The sequence below is a fragment of the Balaenoptera physalus genome (genome assembly GCF_965194825.1).
Source record: "Balaenoptera physalus genome assembly, chromosome: 4".
Taxonomy (NCBI): Eukaryota; Metazoa; Chordata; class Mammalia; order Artiodactyla; family Balaenopteridae; genus Balaenoptera; species Balaenoptera physalus.
The window spans coordinates 137,077,085-137,092,331 of NC_138891.1; the positions used below are offsets into that span (position 1 = coordinate 137,077,085).

The 15,247-nt window shown below is 39.2% G+C and overlaps 1 protein-coding gene across 1 annotated transcript in view; it reads right to left on the reverse strand.

Annotated features, from left to right (window-relative positions):
- Positions 1-1,105: 1,105 nt before the first annotated feature.
- SETD4 (SET domain containing 4) overlaps positions 1,106-15,247 on the reverse strand; it is a 586,654-nt gene continuing 572,512 nt past the window's right edge. Inside the window, exon 27 of the mRNA XM_082458843.1 lies at positions 1,106-3,637. The gene's annotated coding sequence lies outside the window, so the exon portion shown is untranslated. The remainder of the gene's footprint in view (positions 3,638-15,247) is intronic.

The window sequence follows — 15,247 nt, forward strand, 5'->3', positions numbered from 1 at the left end:
TTAATGTAAAGAGCTAATTAATATATGAGTCCTTTAAAATCAGTATTTTAAAAAACTCTATTGAAAATGGGCAGACGTTAGCAAAAATATTATAGAAAATAAATATAATGGCTTTTAATTGTGTACAAAGTTTCTCAACTTCACTTATACTAAGAAACAGACAAGTTCAAACTTTAAGAAGATACAGTACTGTATTTTACCTATCAGGTTAACAAAGACCAAAAACGATGACACACCATGTTATGGGATAATAACATATTCATTGTTGGTTGGAGCATAAATTTGTAAACCTCTTGGAAGTCAATCAAAATACACTATGCAAGTACTGTTTGACCCAGCAATTCCATTCCCGTGAATTTCTCATGAAGATGGCAATTTAAAGTTTCTATACTCTAAATTCAAGAAAGGAAAAAGATGACTGTTCTTTGGCCATAGTCCTAAGACATAAACAAGTCACCAATACAACTTTTTTCAAAGCCATTTCAATCAGTGAAAATTCAATTTAGTAACTGCACTTCTTAAAGGCACACGCCAAATGCCAAGGTTCCGCAGCTGAAGGTCAACCAATCCCTAAACACTCTTGCTTCTGGAAGTCTGTCAATCTCTGGACTCAGTGCTTCCCAAACCCTATGTAAGATCAGCTTTTGCTTTGTTCTGATAGAACTGTATCCCATAAGCACTCTTTTCCCTTGTTTAACAAGCAATAAACAGTTTATTGCTGCATATATTGAGTGGTAGCCTTTTCTTTCAATCCAAATACAAATATGAGAAACAACATATGCGTAAGAATGTTCATTAAAATGTTGCTTAGGGCTTCCCAGGTGGCGCAGTGGTTGAGAATCTGCCTGCTAATGCAGGGGACACGGGTTCAAGCCCTGGTCTGGGAAGATCCCACATGCCGCGGAGCAACTAGGCCCGTGAGCCACAATTGCTGAGCTTGCGCGTCTGGAGCCTGTGCTCCGCAACAAGAGAGGCCACGATAGTGAGAGGCCCGCGCACCGCGATGAAAAGTGTCCCCCGCTCGCCGCAACTAGAGAAAGCCCTCGCACAGAAACGAAGACCCAACGCAGCCAAAAAAATTAATAAATAAAATAATAATTAAAAAAATATGTTGCTTAATAGAGAAAGAGATTATAAAGAACGAAAGTAATCTGAAAGGTGCAGTAAATTAGAAAACCAGAAATATCAGATGTCTCTGTGAAAGAGAATTATTTGTCATGGGGCAAAGGAGGGAGGAAGAGATTTATACATTTCATTTAGTCACTTTTAAGTTTTAAAAAAATTTTTGCATGTATTACACATTAAAGGTAAGTTATTTAAAGTCAGAATTTCAAACTGTATGTATAATATGAAAAGAAACCATATGAAATTGGTAGCAAAACAATAATATTTGCTATTTCTAAATAACTGGGTGATAGTTTTTAAAGTGTCTTTTCCCTAAATATTTCATAATTTTGTGACATACTTATTTTAAATTAAAGCTATTTATAAATGTCATGCCAGAGATCACACAAAAATACAACAAACGCAATTACTCCATTGCAGGTTGGCATATAACAAAACTTGGAGTGACATAAAGAGAATCTTACTTATTAAGAGAAATGATCTAAGTCTAAAAGAAGGGAGGAATCCAAGAAGTCCAAGTACATCACAAAAGCAAAACTGACAGAACCGGACCTTCCTGTAATATCAAAAGGCTTCAGGCAAAAGCCCAAAGTTCAGCAGCCTTGGACCTCCAGAGTTCACACACCTTCTCCCAACAGCTTCTAGTACATCACTTTTGATGCATTGTAACCAAGAAGTTCAGCACAAAGCTTAAAGTTTGCAAAACAGATGCATTACTTGTCTACTTTTTTAAGTAAACCTAATAAAGATAAAGAGGAGAGAAACACTATGCTTAATTTTAAATTAGTACTATCCTTCCCCCGATACGCTAACCAATACAGGAAAGAACCCAGCAGTGTCCACTTACAGAAGATAATATCTGCTTACAGCACAACACCCATCAGAAATACTTCTCCACTGCTAGATTGCTGAGTCTGTCAAGTTCACCAAAAAACAACTTCTAATTTCCTTACCATTAGGCGGTGTGATCTTGGAATTCAGAAGCCAGGTTTGGCTTTTTTCTTTCACCAGATAACTCTCTAAAGGGGGCAGGGTGGAGGGGGGAGAGAAATGTGGAACAAATCAAATAATGTTGCTCAAAAGCTATCCTGACCTGTTGACTTGGGAATAAAATAGTATATTAAAATGTCCAATGTATCAAGCAGAGAACTACTTTTATCAATCATTTAATTAGTCAGACAATGCTGACTCGATTAATGAGGTTAGTTGCAGAGTTTCAGGAAACCATTAACGCTAAAGAAACTCACAAGGTATATTTTATTATTATATTACCTAATTCAACTTTAGTCCCCTTATTGCATTTTCATGGATGGACTTGAAATACTTACCATGGGTTATACTGATTATGGAAAAAGTAGCACTCTGGGCATACAAGTTCTCTTTCATGTTTTGTTCATTGTAATTGATGTCTTCACTCAAAACTTTGACAAACAAGGCGTTTGAAAGACCCGATAACTGGTAATCTGAACTTCTTCCTGAACAAAGAGTTGTAATTCTTAGAGCTATAAAAAGGAAATTTTACAATTTACCCACATTTCTTTTCAGGCTAAAAATAATCATTGAAATAATCATTTCTATCTAGACTTGTCTATTAAAGTTTTAGAATAATATCAGTCTTATATAATCTATAGTTTTTAAAGTTTTCCCCAAATGCCATCATCAGACATTCTGGCAATATCTATTACAATTAAAAATATATGTGCCACAATTCCATTTCTGGGAACCTGTAAAAGCATATATATCAGTGTTCATTGAAGCACTGCTTTTAGGAGGCCAAGACCTGAAAACCATGTTAATAATCATTGATAAAAGAATGGTGGAGTAGGCCTATGGGACAATGCTATATGCATCCACAGAATATTAAGCAATCATTAGAAATAATTAAATAAGAGAAATTTTGGAAAGGCTATTATTGGTTTAAAGCAAATCAACTATGTTTGAACAACAAAAAAAAAAGAAAAAGAAATAATTAAATAGCGTTATAACAGTTGACTTGTGAGAAATTTGTCAATGATTTTTGATTGGGAAAAACAAGATGCAAAAAAGTGTGCAAAATGATTCCTTTTATGAAAAAATAAGTTGTATAAATAGCCTTCGTATCAATGGTTTCCAGCCAAGAGTAATTTTGCTCCCTGTGGGACATTTGGCAACGCCTGGGGATATTTTTTGACCATCAAATCTAGGGGGAGAGTGCTACTGGAGTTTAGTGGGTAGACGTGAGAGTTGCTACTCAACATCCTGCAATGGACCAGAGAGCCCCATGACAAAGAGTTACCTGGCCCCAAATGTTGATACTGCCACAATTGACATACCCTCCTGCATATGGAGATTATATAATTTTAAATTTGAATTATATAAGTATGGAAAACACATGGAAACTCACACAGTAGGTTGTCAGTGTAGCTCATTCAGGAGAATGGGAGGAAGGTGAGATGCTGATGGAGGGGAAAAGGCAGTGTATGAAGGCACTCTTGATAAGACCAGCATCATGATATGATCATATTTCTCATGCCTGTATCAAATAAAGAAAAAGTGCCACCTTCAAATCATCTTTGCCATGTTTATTCTTGCTCCTTAGACACAGCTAAGTAAAGGCATCACGTTCAAAAGTCACTGAAACTACACTCTTCAGATGAAAAAGTAAAATAATAAGTTCAATTTAGAAGAGAAACCCAACATAAGATCATCAAGGCTAGATAAATGGTGACTTCACCAGTCTGGTCTTGACAAATCACGGTACAACATTGCTTGGATTCCCATGAATAATCTTGTTGGTCTCAATTGATTTGAATTAACCTCACCCTCTCCCACCCTTCGTATCAGTAGTTTGGTATTTTTATTACACTCTACACTCTAGGGAATTCAATATAAAATAGAGCAAGAACATCAAAAATAGGATGAGTGACAGTTATTTTGTCTAGATGAGTTTGGCTGTTTTGCTGTCCTTTTCCTGTGGTTAGCACTTGAACTTATATCCTGCTCACAAACACACATCAAAATAGGTATTCTGTATGATGCCAAGTGTGACTCACACTGAGTAGATGCCTTTGTGAATTAAGAAACAGTATATTTTGTCATCTGTCCTAAACTCTTAATCTTCAGGTATTCTGTGTAGATTTTTGCAAACACATAAAGCAGTGATGTACTCTGGGTAACCCCCTCTCTGATGGAAGCCCTTCTGCTGTCTGTATATGGCCCCGGCATTACTGCCCAGGCAGGGGAGGGCACAGAACACACCTTGAAGTTAACGCTGCTGCAGCAGGTACGGCAAACACTAGGGAAAGTACCTCTTCCTGCCGCATGTCACGTGCTAGGTCACTGCACACCAGCAAGGTAAGTGGGCCAAGTGGAATGGCAAACTGATGCTCAGTATTCATCTGAAAATACACTTTTTGTAATCCTACATCTACCTCTTCCCAGACTCTAACCCTCACCCTTGATTCCATTTCACACTGCTCCTCCTCTGACGTCTTTGAGTAGCCACTCCACTGGGGGGGGCTAAGGGCTCTTTCTGTTTCAGTCCCCCTTTCTCACCCCACACATTCGTACCCAAGTACATGCCCTGTTTGTTTCCTAATGTCCAGTGAAAATTACCAGTCCTCTGACTAGGCTACACTCAAATCCTTTGACACCCACTCTGTTCTGATTTGCAAGGTCCATTTCAATTTTTTGTCAATGTCACAAAATATGATTACAAGAGCATCCAAGTGAGTCCAGAGCACTGGACCATGGGGGCCAGAAGGGTCCACCTCCCCTCTGACGCCATCTGTGGGGCGATCTGATGGGGTTGGAGTCAGTGCGAGAATGGTAGGGGTGACAGACGTGGTTGGCATCTTTTTATCTCCCCAACACTGGTCATAAGGGACTTACAATGGGGGAAACCCTAGGGCACTTGTGTCTGTTCCATGTGCCTGCTGTGTAGTTAAGTAAAGGATATGGATATATACTGAATTGTAGATTTTTTTTTAATTTTCTGTATATAATGATGTTTTGGCATTCTAAAACAAACCTTTCTGGCTCTGGTCCTTAGGGATCACCAAGGGCCTAGCCAGGAGCATGTCTTGGACATGCAAACTAACAAATCCAGAGCCACATCTCCTCTCCCTGGCCCTTACACCCCAGGGGAAAATATTCCTCTGCCTTAAGCACTAGGGACCAACCCAATAGCCTAAAGCCAATGGAAATTATTCCAACTAGCCTATCCTAAGCTGTGCATCCACCCTGCCTTGCCTCTCCCGAGGAAACCCCGATAAAGGCCGTGGCCTGAGCGCTGCCGCCCCCTTCCTGCCTTCTCCAGCTTGACCTCCCCGGGGTCTTTCCCACATGGCCCTGCTCCTGTCCCAGGACCTGTAAATATAATAAACTTTGCTTTGTTTTGATTTTTCCTGAGAATCTCCTTCGTCTCTTCTTGTGGCCACACCTGAATGATCATCTCATAAAAGAATACAGTACACACACACACACACACACACACACACACACACGACATACAATGTGGAGGATACAGAAGGTGTTTGTAAGCTGAAGACGAAGACCCCAGTAAAGGCACCTTCTTGTAGCTTTCACATTTTCCAACAAAGTCCAAATTCCTCCCTGCCTTGACTTCCTTCCCTAGCATTCTGTTAAGGAGACTCTCTCTAAAGAGCCACCCTGTAACATGCTTCTTGCCAGGTTCCTTTACCATATGCAAATATGGGCCCAAATGTCACCTCCTCCGAGAAGCCTTCCATGATATGTCTGGTCCTCCTTCCTGGCTGTCCCCATCACGCTCTCCTCTGCTGCCTGGCATTGTTTTCTTCACAGCACATGCCCCATCTGGTGCAGCACTACTCATGTGTACTGGGCTATGTGATTCCTATCACCACACTCACCCCCCTCCACCCACTGTGATGGGGAGGCCTTGGCTGTCCCATGGATAGGTGTCCAGCACAGGGAAAGGCATGAAACAGATGCTCCACGTAAGTTCATGGAATTCCTTAGTTAACCCGTTTCCTGTACAGATGGGATAGAAAGGCCCAGAGAAGTGGCACAGCCCAGTCAAGGTTGCTCAGAGAATTGTAATAACTGTACATTTTATTCAAGCCCAGAAATCTTTGTCTTTAAGTATTGGCTCAGATTGTTTTGTTTTGTTTTTTTTGGTTTGGTTTTTCAGGAAAAAAAAAAATTAAAAGTAGTCGATGGGGTCTGTTTTTCCCCCAAGAGAAGCTCAGAAAAGCAACTGTATATTCTATGAAGAACATAAATATTTCTTAGTCATGAGCCAGAGATTTTTAAGTAATTCTCAGGAATTCTGAGCCTTGACCTTCCTCTTCCCATGGTGAATTTAAAAGCCACAGAGGCTGTTGTACACACAGATTCTATATATGAAACCAAGGGCCAGGCATGTCCCTCTCATCGCTCCTGTGCAAAGCTTCCAAAAGCCTCACACTGAAAAATCAGGCTTGGTGTAACACGGCCCCATCCCAGGTCCCTGGCAAAATTAACCTCTTTCCCCAACCCCATGTTGTTCTGGGTTTTTTTTTTCTTCTCTTCTCTCTTTTGTTTCTTTCTTCATTTCATCATCCCAATAAACTTACACAGGCACTATTTGTATCCCAATTATAAAGATTAGGAAAACTGAGTCTCAGAGAGATTCAATAACCTGCCTCCGAATAGGACAGCTCACGGAGACAGCCTGACCCCAGGAACCCAGGGAATCGCTTCATTTCATAGTAAGTCCTTACGATCCCTTTTTGATTTACAGGAGATACAGAATGGGGGGTGGGGCATGAAGGGAGAATGGAAGAGAGAGACCCTATAGAAAAGGTAAGAGCTTGGCCTGTAGAGTAGGTGTTCCATTTGAATTTTTATGAACTATGGGCAAGTTACCTAACCCTTCTAAGTCTTAACTATCTGATTCAAAATATATAGAGAAAATACTATTGTCCTCATGAGGCTAATGCAGGATTAAATGAGACAATATACAAAAAGTATATGAAGCCCACTGTTCCTAGCAGCACTCTTCACAATAGCCAAGACATGGAAGCAACCTAAGTATCCATTGACAGAGGAATGGATGAAGAAGATGTGCTACATACATACAATGGAATATTACTCAGCCATAAAAAAAAGAATGAAATAATGCCATTTGCAGCAACATGGATGGACCTAGAGATCACCATACTAAATGAAGTAATTGAGACAAAGAAAGACAAATATTATACGATATCACTTATATGCGGAATCTTAAAAATAGTACAAATGAACTTATTTACAAAATAGAAACAGACACACAGACATAGAAAGCAAACTTACGGTTATCGAAGGGGAACGGGGGGATAAATTTGGAGTAGGAGATTAACAGATATACACTACTATATATAAAATAAACAACAAGGATCTATTATTTAGTATAGTAAGTATATAGGGAACTATATTCAATATCTTATAATAAACTATAATGGAATAGAACCAAAAATATATATATATATATATATATGTATGACCAAATCACTTTGCTGTACACCTGAAACTAACACAATATTGTGATCAACTATACTTCATTTTTAAAAAATTGTATTGGCCCCATGTTGAATCAATAAGTCATAAGTAAATACATTGTCTATGAAATGAGACAGAGGGGAGTGTGTGTACATCTGCAGGTGTGTGTAAGTATATGTAGGCCTGGGGTCAGCCCGTGAGCCTCTGTGTGAAGAAGCTCTTAAAGTATAAAGAAGGGGGAACCCTGAGCTGACTTGACTCTGGAGATATAGGCTCACATGCAAGTGCTGTAACTCTGGATCTTTTCACAAAGGCCAATTCCCAGCCACTGATAAGCTGGAAGGCCTAAGAAAGCCATACTACCAGGAACAGCTAGGAAGGCAGCAGCCTCTGATGGCCAAGGATGGCAACCAAGGGCACTTCCATAAACAGTGAAGGTGTTTGTAGTAACTCCAGTAGTAATAATGAGAAACAAATATTCTCAGTATCCTGGTTTTCTTAAAATGCTTCTATTACTTTTTTCCAGTGAGTGGGGTTAACAGATTTAGCAAATAAACAAATAAAACTAAAAAGTATGGCCACTCCAACTTGAATTTGGGATAAACAAGGAATGTATTTTTCCTGTAAGTATGTTTCATGCAGTATTTGGTAATCCTCACTGTGAGCAATACTGATTTCTCTCTACCCCTTCTCCAGTTTAACCATCAGACAAGTGACTGTGTTTGAAACCACTGGTCCCCAGATGTTGTAGGAACAATTACCAAATCAAAGAAAGATTCATGAACCCTGTCGGGAAACCAGAACAGCATTGCTATTAGTATTCTTAATTTACCCTGCAGTGGCAATGAAAATTTCTCGTTCTGCCCATGTAAAATAGCTCAAACATAAATTTTTAGATTTTTTTTTTTAAATTCTCAAAATACCTATTCTTCCTATTAAAATACCAGACATTTAGGGAGATTGTATTTCTTTCTTCTAAATGAATAAAATAAACAACACTTCAATTTGTGCTTTTAATCACTCCATCTCCATAGGAGATAACTATTAATCTTGGTGGAAATTTCCTGCAAGGTAAGTGCTGTTTCAGAAGCGTGTGCTACAAAAAGTTACCCATATGGTCTGCAAGGATTTACAAATATTTACAGTTTTGTAAGCATTGTGATTTCTTTAAAAGTTTGGAAACCCCAGATTTGTATTAGAGACTATTTCGAAAGATTTTAAGTAAGTGTCTATGAGTCAAATTCTGTGAAAGGGGAAAAGGATGATTTATCTGATAAGGGAAATACTAGTTCAAAAATCCTATCTCCCACACTTGGGGGATACAGTTGGAAAAGGCCAGTGAGAGAATCTGTCTTGTTTGAGTTTAGTTCACCTCTTTATTTCAGGCATATGTGAATTTCATTTGATGAACTTGGACCCCACTCATGGCAGGAGCAGTTGGTCATCAATGCACACGGCCCCGGTATTGACCTCTCACAGCAGTACTGGAGCAGAAACTCATTTAATAATTGTTAGCTGAGAAGGTTATCTCCATGAACTAGCAAACCCATCAAGGGATGATCTGCAAGCGACCTTGTGCAAAGAATCCTCTGAGGTGCTCCATTTAGAGCAGGCACACTCCCAACCTCTTCCTCTGCTTGCTGATTCAGCGGATGGGGGAAGGGCCTGGGGTCCTGCATTTTAACCACTACCTCATCTGTCCGGACGGCTGCTGTTTGCTCTGGACACATTTCACACACTCTGAAGAATGGTGTTCTACACCTTATAAGCCACTCATTGATCTATAAAGATTTCAGCAAAACTGCGGGGACAATTTCAGGGATGACTTACAGATCTCAGATCTCGGTAGAACTTCAGTTCAGGGTTAGAGAAAAAAGTAAAACTAAGTCAGACATCAGAAGGATGCCGCAGGTACAGCAAGCTTCCAAGGGTTCCTTCTGATTTCTCCCCAGTTCCTGGGCTTGATATTAAATGGGGAAATTGTCAAGCTAGAGAATTAAATGCAGAACCTTTCAGAAAGGCTGCCTGGAGGAAGGTGCGGGGGCAGAACCAGGGGGCCTCATGGGCCACCACACCCGGCCCTGCAGCCCCAAGTTGCCTGATCTAGACTCTGTTGCATCATTTAATGCCACACAGTCCTCCTTTGCATTCAAACAGTCTTTCCATCTCAGACACCTCCCACGGTAACAGGTTTTTTTCTACCCCTCCTCTCTTCTGACTTAGAGAAGTGACCTAAAATAGCAAACACAATTTTCCATTTGTTAGTCACTAAAGACAGGGGCTGTTTCTATCTTTAAACACCCACAATGTCTTAACGCGGTTACCCCGAGTCCTCCCAGTATGACTTCTTCTATGACATGGGTCATTGTTATGATGCAAATAAAAAACCGTTGCCAAGGACAATAAAAGTCTCAGCTTCCTGCAAACAGCAAAATTGAAATAAGAAATTAGAGCTCAAGGCAAGCACAGCTTGGTGACAGGAGCTCAGCATGGGAGCCTGACTGCATGGGTTTGAATCCTGGTTCAACCTTGCTAGCTGACTATTGTTGGGTTTCTGTTTCCTCGTCTTTAGATCAAAAATTCCAGTACAGGAATTGGGGAAGAAAGAGAAGGAAACTGCTAGGGATGCAATGAGGTCTAAATGAGTCAATTGATATCAAGTGGTTAGTATCAAGTATGTATGAAGTGCTCAATAAATATTCATCAGAAGAAGAAGAAAAAAAGAAGAAGAGAAAGCTCACAGAGTATCAATGCTCCCCATCAATTCCATGAACAATCATAACAGTCTTCTTGCATCCCACTGAATAAGACAACAGCTATTGCTAATTGCTAGTTGCATCTGTCCACTGGCCATGCTAAGTGACCTCAGCTCCCTTCTCCCTCGAACGTGAGCATATATGCAGTGTCTAAACTGACACCCTGTTAACCTCACACTTTTTAGATATGTCAGTTTATTAACCATATTTTTTGCTACAACTTTGAAATCAATTTCTTTCCCTGAAATGAAACAAGGATTCTTTCTTCTCTCTCTTTATCTGTCTGTCTTCCTCTCTGAGTCTCCCACCTTCTGTCTGCTTTCCCAGTCTCTCTCCCATTCTTTAACTCTCTCAGTCTGTCTGTCTGTCTGTCTGTCTGTCTCTCTCTCTCTCTCTCTCACACACACACACACACACACACACACACACACATATCATCATCATCACCATCATCATCATCATAACCATCACCCATCACCATCATCATCCTAAAACAGAAGTATAGTATCAAGGAGAAAATACTCACCTGCCTAAGTTCCTAACATAAATATTTCATTTTATTTCCTATGGTTTCTCCATGCACCCATGTGAACAGAATTGAGAAATTATACAACCTTGGTAAATTAAATGATTAGAAATGTGCTTACAATAGCCAGTCTTTGAAATTCTCTTATTCCTTCCTTCCCCTTTCTCTCCCCTAGCTGTGTTACAGACACACGGAAGGCTGAAGGTCCTGGAAAATAAATGAACAAATAGATTTGCCCACATGGAAGCCATGTATTCTCTGCATTTCAATTGTTATTAAATACTTTGGGTCAAGGTTCAGTAAGAGGAGCTAAAAATCACCCTGTATCATAGCTCCTTCAGTTTGGTACCCTTGAGCACACAGAAGGAAAGCATAAAGTCCCAAGTACTTTCACTGGGGCTGCATTTGTAGGTGTCACACATCTAAGGAACCTCAAAGGACCATATGATGGAATAAAAGGAAATGATGCAGAAGAAGTCATTCATTTTTTCCCAGCTTTATTGAGATATTATTGACATATGTGTATATTGCAAAGTGTTTACCACAATCAGCTTAGTTAACACCTCCATAATTTCACATAATTACCATTTTTCTGTGTGTGGTGATAACATTTAACATCCACTCAACAACTCGCAAGTCATTTAGAGACCTTATGATCAGAGCTGTATAGCTTTAGGACCTTGTGGAGATTTTTAGGGGAACAAGGCAGTTGGGAAAGAGAAAGTAGAAAAGAGATGGGTTGAGATCACCAAGTCTTATTCTGATGAAACAAAAACACTTCCTAGAAATCAGGATGGGAAGTCAGTTTTTACAGGTTCTCGCATTTCACAGCTTCTGAGGATGTGCAGGTGGTTAAAACGGACCTTTTATTTCTTCAATCTCTCTGGCCTCTGCTTTTCTGGATCAGGATAGTTAGAGCCCCAAAAGTTCACAGCACTGTTTTCCCATAAGAATGCACAATGGCCAGGCACTCTGGAAATTTAAAAGATCTCAGAATGCACGATCATCTTTGTTTAATCAAAATCTCCTTAAAAGGTGTTGTTGTTTTACAATGTGAATTCCTAGAATGGCAGAAAAAAGCAACCCTGAAACTTTAAGTTCATGCAGAAGAAATTAACCACAGTAGTTTGTACTTCCCAATATTGTATTGCATGACTCAGACGCAAGAATATCAGCAGATATAAAATACTTCTCTTACTTTTCTACAACTAGGGCTTCAAAAAGGAACCACCCAAATATAATGGTTTGCCTAGGAAAGCACAACCATATTCATATCTACAAATTCAAGCTGGTTATCCAATGCAAATTAGGATTTTTTTCCCTAAAGTGTTGATAACACCCGTAAAGAATGATGCACAATGAAAACTTGACACAATACATTTCTTTTAGTAAAAATCTGAGTTAAAAATGAAGCACGTAACTGAAAGAAATAAAATGCAACATAAGGAGAGATTTATTTTTATATTGTTTTCCTAGAACAATTTCCTATTAGAAACTTCTAAAAATGTAATAGCTTTATTAATGTATTTATTAATGTAATGGTTTATTAACTTCTATTGCCAGAAAGCACTGTACTGAAAATGCTAAAGTCAAATGAGAGCTCTGCTTCACTTAGTTACTCTCAAATTGCATGGCTGGTTATCAAAAGCCTTCTCAAAATCTTCCTCTACATATTGCAAAGCCCTAAGACAATTTAGAGACACTAGGGGGTCAATGAGAATGCGATGAGTTGGACTTCAAATCCGGCAGGGCTGATTTTCAGCTGTTTTTATTTCTGAAATGAAAAGCATTTCCCAAGCTCGCTGAGGAAGTTGGGCTGCTGAATGATTTAAGTGACATGTGGTGACTTCCCCATCTTAGTCATCACACTAGCATCAGGGATGTGACAATAGCCGTAGTGTCCTAAATGCATACTTTCCAAAGCACTGATCTTGTTTGTTGCTTTCCAAAAAGGAAGTGCCTGGTGCACGTCTTTCTTCTTTAGGTGGGGACAGGGGTGCCTCTGTTATATGATCATCCATAGCTTCAGTAAACATCTTCCTTTGGTTTGATTTCCCACTCTTCAGATAATTTGTTATAATTTTCAGGCTTTTAAAAATAAAATCTAAATATATTACTCTTTTGTTTTCTTTTATTTTCTACATTATACAGGAAATCAGTGTCACCAGAATCAGCAGAATTATAGAATAAAGAAAACCAGCAACTGTACTCCACCCCGAAAATTAACAATTAAAGAATACCAAACTAATTAGCTAGATATTAAAGCCAGAAATGCCAAGTGATATGTGAATGGTTTATCACCCATAAAGACCAAGAGGAATTGGTGCAAAGCAAAGAAGACTTTAGATAAATACATTCATTTTAAGAGTAAATGGATTATATTTTCCCCTACAAAATTAGAAAGTGACAATGGAGAAAGTGAGAAAATGTTGCAGAGATCACACAGACGGGTTCAGGTTCTTCTGTTCCAGACTTTACCCAAGAGAAAGAGACTGGAGGGTTGCCCAATCCTGGTATCATGTTTCCGGCTATGACAGGAAGATATAGATCATTATAGATAAAAATGGAAAATGTTGTGAAAAAAATCAAATACTTCTAAGAAAGACAAAACGCAAGATGCAGCTGTGGTGAATGTTAAAGGAAATGAGTGTCGCAACTAGCTGAAGCTCAAGACACATATTTCAACATGGTCTAATGGTGGAACAGTGGAAAACACGAAGAGTGGCCTAAGAAAGTCAAAGAACCCCAGGGCTTGGGACCCCTCTCCTTACCCTTGGCAACACCCTCGCCCTCAAATCCCATGACTCATCTCTGCAGCATTGTGCCCACACCTCCTTGGATGAGGTCCAAAATTTCTCACCATTTCTAGATATTCTTTCCCCAGGTCTAAGCTCAATCCTCTCTGATATTTAAACTCAATTCTTTCTTACCTGGCTCTCAACAGAAAAATACAGATACTTGCCACTTTCAATTCTCTTCCCCAAACCCAAACACAATTTAGCTTACTTACTCTTCTCCCCATGAAATAGCTACAACTCTTTCAGCCTTGAGCAATAGAATAACTCTCCAAATAGTAAAAGATCTTTTGTCTTGCACACTAACTCCCATAATAAGGCCTCCAGCAAATACTCAATTATGCCCTCTATTTCTTCCCAAGCAGTTGCAAGTACCTGATACTGCAGTTGGCTTAAGAAAGTTCCCTAATGAAAGAATAAACGATGCAAGTGATTGTCTGTTTCACTCTTCCTTTCCACTGGAATATAAGGTCCATAAAAGCAGACCTATAGTTAAGTACTGAATATGTATTTGTTGAATGGCTGGATTGCTGACTTGAACGAATGAATAGATGAATACTATTCAGGGCAGAATTTGTCTTTTCTCAGAATCCCAGATTTTCCCATCTATTTTGTTAACATGGGAAATAATACTTCCCAGCAAAGTGGATGAGTTAATACTGGGGTCTGAGAGACCTTCGGAGAGGTTCTTGGAAAAACATGATAGTGGTAAGAGGAAAAGGAAATGCATTGGTTCCAAGGGAACTAAGCCTAAATCAGACATGTCTGACCACTCAGATGGACTCCAAAAACAAATACAGAAATATTTATGACCCGAGTTGTTGGGCAGATTTAGGACAAGCAGACTTGTTTGGGTCCGCTTTTATAAATAAACTTAAGTACAATATGCTTCTTTAAAATTTTTTTTTTTATTTTTTTGTTTTTATTTGTAAAGAATCTTGAGATTGCCTGATGGGGAGAAAAACAATAAAAATACATAACATTCCTCGAAAATTAACCTTCCCATTGACAAAAGACTCACACATTCTCATCAAAACATTTTGGAGTAAATGATAACAGTATTTACTTTAAAAGTATGACAAGAAAATCCAGGCTAGAGCTGGATTTAGGCTGAAGAAAGCTCCCAGTTCTGGTTCTCAGACCGAAACAGGGATGGAAAGTTCTGTCATCATCGCTGACACCCTGGAGCATCTGAAAGTCAGTAGCCAGCCCACACCTTTAACCCAGGCACACTAGGCTACCCTGTCCTCTGCTAGGATCATGGTCTTCACTTGGATTCACATCAGAAGTAAAAAAGGAAACAAAGCTATGTTCCATTAACAGTGATAGTGACTTACATGTTACACAGGACTTTACAAAGAACTTCCAAGTGTATTACACTTAATCACCCTGACAACCCTAGGAGGTAGATGTGCCAAATATTATAAATACTTTTTAACAGAGGAAAATGGATCTAAGAAGGTGAAGTTTTGCACAGCGTCATGTGGTCACCAAAAGTCTAGACCTAAGACATCTAAACCTCAGAAGAGTGGGTATCTTACTAACCAACTGTGGTTAGATGACAG